Raw genomic sequence first — 14718 nt, forward strand, 5'->3', positions numbered from 1 at the left:
AATATATGTGAGCTTGCTTATGTATGCATATAACGCTGCCTGGGCCTAACCACATACGCACACACACATACACACACACACACACACACACACACACACACACACACACACACACACACACACACACACACACACACACACACACACGACTCGGTGGGACAGTTGGTAGAGCGCTGGACTGGGAAGTACGATAGTGCTCGCAGTACCCAGTTCGAATCCTGCCCAGGGCCGAAATTATTTCGATATCGCTGTGCTTCGGGTCGTTACTCTGACTCTCGTGGGCGGGGAGTTGTGTGTGTGTGTGTGTGTGTGTGTGTGTGTGTGTGTGTGTGTGTGTGTGTGTGTGTGTGTGTGTGTGTGTGTGTGTGTGTGTGTGTGTGTGAAAGGTCATAGCATTACCCATAGATCGGTCATACGAGGTCTGAGCTCTCTTCCGGGAGGGAAATAGCTGTCGATCACGAGTCCAACACGTGATCCAAAGACCAATGTGAATACACACACACACACACACACACACACACACACACACACACACACACACACACACACACACACACACACACACACACACACACACACACACACACACACACACACACACACACACTAAAAGGCCTCATCTCCTTATAAGGGAGGTAGTCAAAAGGCACGTACTCACCCTTCATCCATCCTACACCTATCAAACACCCATTTGTTTTTACATACCTCTTTACATTCAAACCTATCCCTTGCCCTCTCCATTCCCTGCTCAACAGACATTCCCCTGTTCTCCAAGGTCACCTTCACATCATCCATCTCATTCTCGGTCTTCCCGTCAAGCTCACTCCATCCACCTTCGCCTTCCACGCGTCTTTTGACTTCACTCATCCTTCCCATATGCACAAACCTTCCCAGTATTCTTTGGTCAACCCTATCTCCCAGCTCCCCCTGCTCTCAGTCTCATTTCCTCTTTTCTCACTTTGTCCTTCTTCGTAACTCCCACCATACTTCTCAGGAACTTCTTGTCAAACACATTTGAATTCCTCCTTTCTGCCTCACTCAAATTCCAAGGCTCAATCCCTTGCAGTGTCGTAGGCACGAACATATGACAAAACCCCAACGGACAAAACCCCCAATTCTGCATAGCAGACAAAACCCCAATAAGAAAATTGGGGGGAGGACATAACCTAATCTAACCTAACCTAACCTAATCTAACCTAACATAACCTAACTTAACTTAACCTACCGATTGGGTTTTTGTCCGTTGGGGTATTGTCCGTTCATCCTTTCTTTACATCCATCGTTACATACATGTTTCCCATGAAACTTTTTATTACCCATGACAGTTATTTGCTTTCTTCACTCCACAGTTTACCTCCAAACCTCCATTCCCTGCAATATGCGTTCCTAATACTTAAAGCTATCCACTTCCTCTAGCTTTTCTTTTAAAACCTTACCTCTAACTCACTGCCACCATCACCCCATGTACATCTCATCTCTTTATTTCACTTGCATTTGTGTTCATTTTTCTCCCCATACAAACAATCCAGAACTCCGTCACCAGCTGCCTTAGACACTTCTCTGACCCAGCCACAAGCAGTGTTGTCAACAAACAACTGGTCCACCTCCCATTTCCTTCCACTCTTGCTAATTCTCTCCAATCCTCTACCCATCATCCTCGCAGTTACTTCTCATACCACTTTATCCATGTACACATTGAACAACTGTGGTGATAACACAACCCTGTCTAATCTCAAACCACCCAATCATCATTTCCCATTCAAACAAAAGCTCTATTAGTCACGTAAAAGCATTGGACTGCCATTAACGACTTTTCTTCTATTTCGTACATCTACAGCATCTCCCACAATGCGTCCCTCTCGACCTTTTCATAAGACTTCTCCAGAACAATATATATATATATATATATATATATATATATATATATATACACACACATATATATATATATATCTATATATGTATATATATATAATATATATATATATATATATATATATGTTTGTCTTGATTAATTTTTTTTATCCACGCCTCCTCAAAATTTCCTCACCAATTACTCCTATCGCCTTCTTGATAATTTAACACCTTACCATAGGTCTTTTCAGCTACGATCAACAATCTGATCATGCTAAAGCTTCTACGTTCATATTTGCCTCTTTTTCTTTTGTAAAGCGTAAGTTTACAAACACTCCACTAGTCCTTTGGCACATTACTCTCCCATAGGAACACATTAAACGACCTCACTAGTCAATCCACTATACCCGTTCCCACTTCGTCAGACATTCCACATGACGCTCATCCAACATTGGCACCTTATGTATATCAATATTATTATTAAAGAATTCATAAGTCTTTGTTTTGAATAACAAGGGACCCACCAGCCAGCGCCAGACTGGGTAGAGTGGCCAAACGAACTAATATCATTGGAATATGAAGGATTTCCTTTTAATATATCTTCGTCAACCTGATCTCATTTGAGTTGGGTTTAATCGTATTTTTCGCAGTGAATAAATAAAGAAATGAAAATACGTGAGCAAGCTTGTAAGTCCAAATTGTGTTTTTATAATTACAGAATAATTTTTCCCCAAAGATCTTTCTAATGTCTTTTGCTAACTCACCGAACCTAAATGGAAATTCCATTATTGATAGTCTTATTGTTAAAAAAAAAAGTCCTTATTCTCTTGCATCAGACATCAAAAGGGAACCCTGAGAAATTGTAAAGAAACGCAACTACCCATGATTTATTGAAACTACCCACAATGCACCTAGGAAAGCGATTAGCATTACTTTTTCAGACTTCAGTGCCTTCTAATGGTACCCCTACGGACCAGAGGTACGCACTTATTTTTTATGGAAATTAATCTCCACTCAAAGAATGCTGACCAGTTTTAACTATTACTATTTCTTTTTTTCTGCTGCCCTCCCTAAATCTGTACTTGACCACGTTTACTGTCATTAAAAGCGCTGGTTATCGGCGATATATAGATACTTTACAAACAACATTGGCACCACGCAGTAACGACCACAATATAAATGGGGTGGAGGACTTCTGGTAGGCGATTCGTTTCCTCCCCCCCCCACCACCATTACCACCACTACCACAACTACCACCAACACCAGCAACAACATCCTTCCATCTTGATCAAGAAGGGATTTTTCTGAACCTTTATTGACGCATGAATTCGAAGTTGTTGTTTTTTGAATGCGGAGCATTGATACACGACCTGCTGCTTTATTTATTACTTGTTTATTTTCTTTGGCACACACACACACACACACACACACACACACACACACACACACACACACACACACACACACACACACACACACACACACACACACCATAGTCTTGGATCACATGTTACAAAGGATTACAAAGGCAAAGCATGCCGACAGGAGACCTTTTGATCCATATCTAGGTCGGATGCAAAAAAAAAAAAAAAAAAAAAAAAAAAAAAAAAAAAATACATATATATATATATATATTAATAATAAATTAAAACTATAACAATGTAAATAACAATTAAAATACATAAATAAATGCATTGGTATAGTTGAATAACAAACAAACAGGTAAATAGTAAATGATAATAAATTGACATATAACTAATAATAAATGAAAATCACAGACAAATTATAACAAAACAAAAACAAATAATATAACATACATTATAATAATTACAGCATCTTACTTAGGTATTTATCTAAATGATTCTTAAAGCTTCGAACTGAACTAACATTGCACTACCTGTGCAGGAAGCTTATTCCATTCATTAACTACACGGTTGGCAAAGTTGTTTCTACCTACTTCCAAATTGAATCTATTTCCGGACAGTTTGAGACCATTGTTTCTTGTCTGATTCTCATTCAATGTGAAAATTTGGTCACTTTTGATGTTGTCAATTCCCTTTAAAATCTTAAAGACCTGTATCAAGTCACCTCTGAGTCTACGCTTTTTTAGGGAAAACAGATTCATGTGCTTAAGTCGATTTTCGTATGATTTATTTTTGATATTTGGAATCAGTTTTGTGGCTCGCCGTTGTACTTTTTCCAGTCTGTCAATGTCTTTAATGAGATTCGGTGACCATACGGAAACAGCATATTCCAAATGTGGACGAACTAACGATTTATATAGCTTGTTAATGAGTGATGGACTTTTGAAATCAAAAGATCGCGCAATCAATCCCAGAATCTTATTTGCTTTCTCAGAGGCTGAAATACACTGCTTGGATGATTTGAGGTCGTTACTGATAATTACGCCGAGATCTTTTTCACTATCCACTTTTGTTAACGAATTTCCAAATAACTTGTAATCGTACTTGCTGTTATTTTTACCTATGTGCATTACCTTGCATTTACTTGTGTTAAATTTCATTAGCCACTTTTCAGACCATTGCTGTAATTGATCTAAATCTTCTTGAATATCTAATTGGTTTGAGTGATCATTTGCCACTCCGCACAGTTTTGTATCATCAGCAAATTTTGAAACAGTAGATTTTAGTCCATTGTCTATATAATTTATATATACTATGAATAGAAGTGGCCCAAGAACGGAACCCTGAGGAACTCCACTTGCAACACTTTTCCATCCAGAAGTTTTTCCATTTAAAACAACTCTCTGTTTTCGACCTTTCAACCAATTACTAGTCCAACCTAATAGGCTACCACTTATTCCATGCAAAGCTAATTTAGTAAGTAGTCTTTCGTGTGGGACGGTATCAAAAGCTTTTGCAAAGTCTAGATATATTAAATCTATATTGTTTCTTTTGTCATAATTCGAGACAACTGTGTTGTAGAATTCGAGTAAGTTAGTCACGCAAGAACGTTTTCCGTCTGAAACCATGTTGGCTATCATTTATCAAAACGGTTACTTTCTAAATGATATTCGATAGCATCTCTGATGATAGTTTCCATTATTTTTCCTACGATCGAAGTCAAACTAATAGGCCTATAGTTATTGGGTTTCTTTTTGTCACCTTTTTTGAATATGGGAGTAACGTTAGCTAGCTTCCATTCTCTTGGGACATCTCCGGATATGATGGATTTCTTGAAAATAATTTCTAATGGAACAACAATCTCATTTTTCATTTCCTTTAAGATTCTTGGATGCCAACCGTCAGGCCCTGGTGTTTTATTAACTTTGAGTTTGTCTATACACCTTTTAATTGTTTCTTTTGTTATATTTACCGTAGTGAGTAAGTTTACCCCAGACTTTTCACAGGTTTCAGTTTGGAATTCACTTTGAGGTGTTTCGTTTACGAATACCGAGCTAAAATAATTGTTTAAGAGATTACACATTCCTTCATTTGAATATTCAAGTTGACCGTCAGCAGATAATAGTGGACCAATGTGATTCCTAACAACCTTTTTATCTCTAATGTAACTATAGAATTCTTTGGGATTATCTTTGGATTTATCAGCGATGTTCATTTCGTATTGTCGTTTTCTTTTTCTTATTGTCTTTTTTTAAATCTCTCTGTATTGATACATAACTTTCATAGTCATTAGATGCACCCGAGCACTTATATTTCTTATAAGCCTGTCTCTTTTTAGCAATACTTTTTTCAGTTTCTTTGTCGAGCCACTTTGGGCGAGCCTGATTTGGGGGACGTCTGTCCTTAAAAGGAATGTAAGTTTGAATCATCTTAGTGAGCGTATTTTGAAATATTTCCCACATCTGATCTATTTCTCCCCGTCCTCTCCTTTATATGGGGGGACGGAGAGGGGGGTCGCCGATTTAATGAAGCGGCCTTGCAGTGGATGTGCTGTGTCTTGCGACACTGCTTCTGACCTAGGGCAGTGGACAGGGTGCAGGGATGACCCGTCATCTAGGAGGTGCTAAGATGGGAGGGAGGGTGGAGGGGTGTGGAGTGTATTCAGGGATGGAATGGGTGGGAATGATTTTATGCCTTTTCCTTTTTGGCTACCTCCCTAGTAAGGAAAAAAAAAAGCCTTGATATATGTATGTATGTATGTATGTATGTATGTATATATATAAATATATGTATATATATATTAATAAATTCTCCCACTGGGATTCGAACCCTTGCCTGAGCGGCTTGCTCGCTATGAGGCAAATGCCGTACCGATGCGCCGCGACGACCTTACAAAATAGAACCACTTAGATCACGACCCAGTCGTTCCACCGAGGGCATCGCGTAAGCGCAACATTGATTTTATTACAGTACATACTAACACACGAACATATACATACATACATATATATATATATATATATATATATATATATATATATATATATATATATATATATATATATAATTGACACAAAAATCAGTAAGTTCCCCACAGACCAGTAGGACTATTGAGGACTTGAGGTGGAAACAAATGTACGAGTATACTTAGACACGTGATCAGAAGGGCCCGCCATGATCACTTGCTCCCACGAATGTCTTATATCAGGGGTGGACAACCTTTTTAAGAGTGGATGACACAATCGGTCAAATATGTGATACAAAAGATGGAGCACATGAAGAATCGTCACCCCAGACATCGACAGGGTGACAATTCTTCATGTGGGCTATCCTAGGGTGACAATTCTTCATGTGGGCCATCCTGGGTTTACGATTCTTCGGTTGTATAAGTTGATGACAATAAGCATAACCCTCATTCAACCTAACCAAATCTAACCTAACCTAACCTAACCTAATCTTTATTTCACTGTTCATATTCGGTGTGCTGGGGTGACAATTCTTCAGGTGGGATCTTATGGGGTGACGATTCTTCATGTGGGCTTTCTGGGGTGACAATTCTTCATGTGATCCCAAAAGATTCTCGTGTGCCAACAGAGTAACATAAATGATAGGCCTATATAAGAGTATGGTTCCCCTCTTTTCGCCTCCTGTGAGGGCCCCAATCCTCTGCCCGGCTCAGCATGCGATTACCAGTGATCACACAACAAGTTTGAGATTTTTTAGTCATTTGTTTTAAGGTGAGCTCTATTTTTCGCGTGTTGAGAAAAGTCGTTAGCGTGCCAAAGGTTCCCCACCCCTTGTCTGTTTCATCTTCCGGATTCAACTCCAGTTGTAAGGAACAATGCAAGGAAGCGTTCTTTTATAGTTTTTGTTTAAAATTCGAATCTGTTAGGATATTAGTTACAGGTAAGCAATATATAGATAACTGATTTAATAAGTAATTGTTATTTGCGTTTAGGTATGAATTTACATTCCTGTGGTATTGCATACATATCTTCCAATATCGCAAGTGAAAATGAATACAAAATGAAAATAGCAAGACTGGATTAGAATAGAATCTAGACCAAAATAGTTAACATTTGGTTGATTTTACGGTCTTTTTCACTCAAAATACATTTTTTTTTAATGTACAATTGTTAGTCGATATTATAAACTATTTTGACCGAAAAGAGACTTAGTGTTTCGAATGCTCGTTACACATACAACACAAGCCATTTATAGTATATAGTACCTCTATTTTGTTGTGTCTTTTGTTAGCGACAACGAGCTAAATATATGACATGTTCCCCGAAAGTCTGTATTTTCAGAGCCATGTAGTTTTGTTTGTGTGTGAGATTTTGGCAGAGTTTAATTTCCGCGAAAACCTTATCTCCCTCTTCCCCCCGCTCCCGCTCCCACTCCCTCCCTCACTCCCTCCCTCCCTCACTCCCTCCCTCCCTCTCTCTCTCTCTCTCTCTCTCTCTCTCTCTCTCTCTCTCTCTCTCTCTCTCTCTCTCTCTCTCTCTCTCTCTCTCTCTCTCTCTCTCTCTCTCTCTCTCTCTCTCTCTCTCTCTCTCGTTCTCTCTCTCTTTCTCTATTTCTCTCTCATTATCTCTCTCATTATCTCTGTCTTTCATTCTCTCTCTCATTCTCTCTCTCCTCTCTGTCTCTTGTTCTCTCTCTTCCTCACTTTTCCTCTCTCTCTCTCTCTTTCTCTGTCTCTGTCTCTCTCTTGTTCTCTCTTTCTCTGTCTCTCTTTCTCTCTTTGTCTCTGTGTCTCTGTCAGTCTCTCTCTCTCTCTCTCTGTCTGTCTGTCTGTCTCTCTCTCTCTCTCTCTCTCTCTGTCTCTCTCTGTCTCTCTCTCTCTCTCTCTCTCTCTCTCTCTCTCTCTCTCTCTCTCTCTCTCTCTCTCTCTCTCTCTCTCTCTCTCTCTCTCTCTCTCTCTCTCTCTCTCTCTCTCCTTCTTTCCTCCTCCCCCCCCCTCTCTCTCTCTCTCTCTCTCTCTCTCTCTCTCTCTCTCTCTCTCTCTCTCTCTCTCTCTCTCTCTCTCTCTCTCTCTCTCTCTCTCTCTCTCTCTCTCTGTCTCATGTTCCGCGTAATGGCTGATATACGGAGAAGTCACATTTTAGTGACAGTAAAGTCTGTTTGTGCTCGAAATCTGCCTTCTATTGTGAGAGGTTGACATCAAACTAGGATTATAGTTTTCAATTAAAACTAAAATTTCGGAGACAGAAATCCTTCCAACACTGATGGTCTCTTTTCCATCTTTTCCAACACTACTGACGTCTCTTCCAACATTAGTTGGAAGAGCACCTTCCAGCGCCATTGCCACCAACGCCTAAGCGTCTTTGCCGTGTCTTATATACGCCTTGATATCACTTCCAACAGTGAGCCTGTTGGACACCTGCCAACAGTTGACTCACCCTGGGGGCAACACAACTCGTTGAACCCAAGTTTCCTCTTCCAGCCTTTCCAGCACCGTTGCCCTCCCCTTCCAGGAAGAGGGCTGGATTCCCTTGGGTCGGGAATCCCTTCCAGAGAATCTGCCAACTTTTTTTTTTCCAGCTGAGGGCAGCGTTGTTGGTTTCGTTACTTCAACCGATTCTCTGATTCGATTCCTTGCCTTTACGACTTCGGTTAGTGCCGTACTCGCTTCATCACACTTCCACTGTGGAGGAGGACGTGGGAGAGGGGCGTCTCCCTCAGCTGATTAAAATCGCATGGCGGTAGCTAGAATGCAGTGAAAAAGCGAATTGGAAATAAAGAGTATATATGTATATATATATATATATATATATATATATATATCTATCTTCGGGACCTCTGACCAATTGATCCGGCACTTCCACTTTCCCGTACATTTTACTCCTAAAGACAGAAGCGCTGGTTCACACCGGCAAAGTACTCTTACTACGTACGGTGTTCACTGCTTCTAACAACTTCTGCTTCACTACTTCAGCAGTGTCGAACTCGGTGGTTCCCAAACTATGGAGTTCGGACCCTCCTTAGGGAGGTGTGGGGGCGGGGCAACAAGTCATCTGCTCAAAAATCATTATTTAATAGGAATAATGAAATAATTCCAAGAACAAGAATCTGCCGTTACATACAGTACGTGCAAAGTACAATTCTGTGAGTCACCCCAACCCGTTTTCTGTTAAGATATAAATAGAAAAAATATAAATATAATTACATAAAATGTGTGTGTAGGGTGGGGGGGTCTGTTGGCAGCAAAAATGGGGGTATTTGGGGTTTAACCAACGTGTTCGACAACCAAATACCCCGTTCACACGTTCACACATCACTTTAAACACGTGTCTGTCGAACCGCGTTCGACGAACCGACCGTATAAACCCCCTCTTATTTCCTCTGTTCCAGCCACTCGCGTCTGGAAACTCTCTTCCAGACTCCTTTCCATTCTTTTCCAAAGCTTCTGGCGATGTCTTTCTTCCGATCCAGCCAGCGTCGATGCATTTCCTTCCGTGACTGCCTCTCCCTCTGCCTTTCAGAACGTCCATCAAACGCCTTTTGCCATCTCTCACGCAAAATGCTTTATATCACTGGTCAACAATTTTTGAAAAGCTGTGTGCTTCTTAGATGAGATTAGTTAATCCTCATGTATTTTCGTACACTGAATTCAGATATCACCTTGAAAAATGCTTATTGGCTATAAATTTAAAGATACGCAGCATGTAATATTTTAGTAGGTGTCTTTATGTTTTAAACTCTATTCCTTATCTACTCTGTGTTTTTGCTTGACGCTTATAGTGGGCTGAAGAATCATCTCTTGCCAATGTCCAGCAATAGTCTGCAAGCATTGTTGTGTTCCATTTACCCAGGTACCACTTTTCAATGATTGAAATATATTTGATGGAACCTCTCACCACTAACTGCCCCACAGTTAGCTGGAAGAAAGTCTAAACGTGAGTCCAAAAAGTGGATTTTAAGTGACATGTTACATCCCATGTTTCTTGTAAGCCTTGATGAGGTTTTCCATAAATTCTTCATAGTTTCCTTCTCTTCTGTTTCCGAGAAGTTCCTTCGCCACTAGTCTAACTTGAATGCTTTCCAAGCAGCTTTCTCCTTCCCATGAAGCGATGATTCAAAGTCGCCATCTTTAAGAAGCTCTCGAATCTGAGGACTAACGAAAAAAATCCCTCTTTTATCATAGCGTCGCTTAATGAGGGAAAATTTGATGTTGAATACTTGAATCCTTGAACAGATTTCTCCATAGTTTTTACTTTTTTTTCACAAGCCTCAGTTTTATGTGTAGTGGTGGTAACAAAATTTTGTTTGGTTCAGTGAGAGGTGAATGTTGAACATTTTTCATCCCAGGCTCCAATGATGAACGAGGTGGCCAGTTTCTCCTGATATAGTGGGAACCTCTTGCACGGCTGTCCTATTCACACAGAAAACAACAGTACTTGGTGTATCGACCAAACAAGCCCATCACAAGAGCAACAACCCTTAAGTCACCACAGAGCTGCCATCGATATTCATTATATTTTATGCATTGCATACATACCAACGGCTTTTTCCCACTTACAAGGGAGGTAGCCAAAGACAAAGGCATAAATCCACTCCCACCCATTTCATCCCCACATACTCCACTCCCATTCACCACCCCTTCCTCCCTCTTTTCGTGGCTCCTCCTGGATGACGGGTCATCCCTGTATCTCACCCACTGACCTGGGTCATAAGCAATGTAGTATGACACAGGACATCCACAGCAAGGCCGCTTCATTTAATCGGCGACCCTCCCCCCCTCCGTCCTCTCATGCAGAAAAGAGAAGACGGAGAGAAATCCTTTCGGACTGCGTCAAAATATCATTCACACGTACCCCTGCACCCCCACATCCCCCACTCACTCCCTTCCATGCATCACACCATCATCCATATACAACCATTCTCCAATCAGCCTTATTATCTGGCTTCTCCCTTCTTTCCTTCCTCAATAGACATTCCCCTCTTTCCTAATGCCCCTTTTACCCCATCCATCCATCTCATCCTTGATCACCCCCTCATGTTCACTCCTTCCACCTTTGACTTCCACTCCTCTTTTACAAATTTTTCTTCACTCATTCTTTCCATGTGTCCAAACCACCCTAATACTCTTTCATCAACTCCATCTCCCAACTCCCTTTCCACCCCCGCTCTCCTCCTCACCTCGTTTCTCACTCTATCCAGCCTAGTAACCCCTACCATGCTTATCAGTCATTTCATCTCAAACACATTTAAACTCTTCCTCTCTTATGTTCCATGTTTCTGCCCCATAAAGGACTATGTATTGCAACATATGCTTTATATTTTCATAAGCTTCTTTCATATGTGGTGCATAGGCCACAGGAACTGATGATTCACTATTGCTGTTATGCAGCAAGACACCTTTCCGACTCGTTTTTGATGAGTTTATGAACAGTCTCTAGCGTCTGGGTTCGTATTCGATGCCAAGTGCTGCCACCAGACCATTAATATTGTTGCAGGCCACTAAATCACCTTCCATCACGAAGAAATCGTTTAACTGATGTCGACGGTCACGAAATTTTGAAATTTTTACATCAGCTGCTAGAAGATTCCATTGCTGAAGGAGTTTTGCCTTATTCTTGGGTAGTTGTAGATCCTTGGAAAGGTCGTGGAGTTCCCATTGTGTTATGAGATGTGGCCTAGAGGAGTGTCCTTCAATTTAAGGTCATTGTAATCCAGCACTGTCATCCTTCTCTGTTTCCTCCTCACCACTTTCCTCATTTGACTCAAAGGATACCGAAGTTGGTGCATCAGGAACAGGTACATAAGAACATAAGAATGAAGGAGACTGCAAGAGACCATAAGGCCTACACTAGGCAGCTCCGTACCCAGCACCACCTGTCATCCCCATCCATAAAGTTGTCTAATCGTTTCTTAAAACAACTGATAGTTTCAGCGCTTACTACATGGTTACTAAGTTTATTCCATTCGTCGACCATCCTATTAGTAGACCTTCTCCATGTGGAACTGAGTGAATATCTGATGGAATGTTTGGATATTCAGTGTAGTCCTTTTTCTTCTTTGACAAGCCCTTTTGTACTGAAGGTACCATGCAGAAATAACAATTGTTGGTATGATCGTCTCCCGCTACGTCAATGGCACAGCAAAAATCATTCCTTTCCTATTTCTGTTCAACCAGTGGCGAGGATTAGTAGCAAAAGTATTGCAGCATATGTGAGGAGCCGAGTTGTTATCCTGGTCATTAATCTTTCACCCAAAATATAGGTGATATGCCTTTTTAACCATAGCAGTTATCAGGCGCTTCTGTGATGCAAAGGTCACCCCACCACAAATATAGCAGAAGTTATCTGCCTTAATCACACAAGCACGAGACATCTGAAAGAGAACAACAATTAGAATACATACATATACTAACGGCTTTTTCCCTCTTACAAGGAAGGTAGCCAAAGTCAAAGGCATAAATCCACTCCCACCCATTTCATCCCCACATACTCCACTCCCTTTCACCACCCCTCCCTCCCTCTCTCTTTTCTTGGCTCCTCCTGGATGACGGGTCATCCCTACATCTCACCCACTGCCCTAGGTCAGAAGCAATGTAGCAAGACACAAATATAAACAGAAACTTTATTCATAAATTTATCATGATAATACAGAGCATGACAGCTTAGCAGAATTATTTATATCATTCAGTAGGAAAAAATGTATATATAATGCCTCACATCCATATCAATAGCTTGGAAAATGAATATTTATTATGAGTTTAAAATGTGTTTGAATAGAAAAATCACCTACTTTTCACCTCAGAATGTAAACTTGCACAGTATAACCGCCTTCTGCGACTGCTGGAACAATACTGAAAGGCTGTGAGACTGAGAATATGGTAAGAAATACACTGCCACATGCCTGTTGGAACCTGTTGTGACACGTAGGTGTCTCGTGAAAAGTAGAGCTAACAAACAATTTTAACCACGATATTCATTCGTTATCTGCGACCTATAATTAGTAGGAAATTGCGACTCTGGTCTCGGAAGTATTTTGGTTGTTGATCAGCGAATTTCCGGACAGACGCCACTGACCCTGGCGCTGATGTCAGAATCTAGGACACATATTACCAGTAGGACAAATCGTAGGACAAATCGTCAGTTCAAATAGTTGTTGTCTTTAGTAGCACAAGTTGCGGAACCTCGTAGTAAATTCAGCAAAGAAAATTAAAATATGAAGATGGAAAATAAAAATAGAACAAAGAAAACAAAACAAATATAATAAGTGAATAGAAATTAAAAAAGAAATATATTTAAGATAGATAAAAATTCATAGATGAAATATAAATATGAATAGATGAATCGACAAGTAAAACAAATTGATAAGTAAAATTGATAGATAAACAAATAAGTGAATAAATGAATAAATGAATAAAATGGGGCCCACAGAATTCTCAAACGGTAGTGCCACATTCAAGGCCACGCGGCACTTTCCTCCTTCTGGGTTTCTTTTTAGTCCGGTCCTTGCCACTTTCCCTTAACACTTGTCCCCGTCCACCAGACGTCTGGACTAATGGGTTTAACTCAGGTTCAGGGCTCCCGGCCACCTTCCAGGTCGCAACTTGTAACCTTGCTCAGTAGCCGTAACACAGGCTTAGTAATACAGTCCAGTCACATAGGCCTTCCTGATGGGAACTTTCACTAGTAACTCTTAAGACGATGAGAACACAAGAATGGATGAGACTACAAGAGATCATAAGGCCTACACTGGACAGTTCCATGTCATCACATAGGCCCTCCTGATGGTAACTTTCACCAGTAACTCTTAAGACCTTGAGAACACAAGAATGGATGAGACTACAAGAGATCATAAGGCCTACACTGGACAGTTCCATGTCATCACATAGGCTCTCCTGATGGTAATGTTTACTAGTAATTCTTAAGGGCATGAGAACACAAGAATGGAGGAGACTACAAGAGATCATAAGGCCTACACTGGACAGTTCCATGTCATCACATAGGCCGTACTGATGGTAATGTTTACTAGTAACTCTTAAGGGCATGAGAACACAAGAATGGAGGAGACTGCAAGAGGTCATAAGGCCTACACTGGACAGTTCCATGTCATCACATAGGCCCTCCTGATGGTAACTTTCACCAGTAACTCTTTAAGACCTTGAGAACACAAGAATGGATGAGACTACAAGAGATCATAAGGCCTACACTGGACAGTTCCATGTCATCACATAGGCCGTCCTGATGGTAATGTTTACTAGTAACTCTTAAGGGCATGAGAACACAAGAATGGAGGAGACTGCAAGAGGTCATATGGCCTACATTGGACAGTTCCATGTCCATTACCACTTCTCATCCCCATCCATAAAGTTATCTAGTCTTCCCTTAAAACAACCAATAGTTTCAGCACTCATTACATGGTTACTAAGTCTATTCCATTCGTTAAATACTCTTTTAGTAAACCAGTTTTTGCCTATGTCCTTCTTAAACCTAAGTTTGTCCCATATAAATCCATCAATACAAGTCCTGCCCTGAAGTCTTAA

This window comes from Oratosquilla oratoria, chromosome 16 (genome assembly GCF_046742065.1).
Source record: "Oratosquilla oratoria isolate Oo_2021 chromosome 16, ASM4674206v1, whole genome shotgun sequence".
Lineage (NCBI taxonomy): Eukaryota > Metazoa > Arthropoda > Malacostraca > Stomatopoda > Squillidae > Oratosquilla > Oratosquilla oratoria.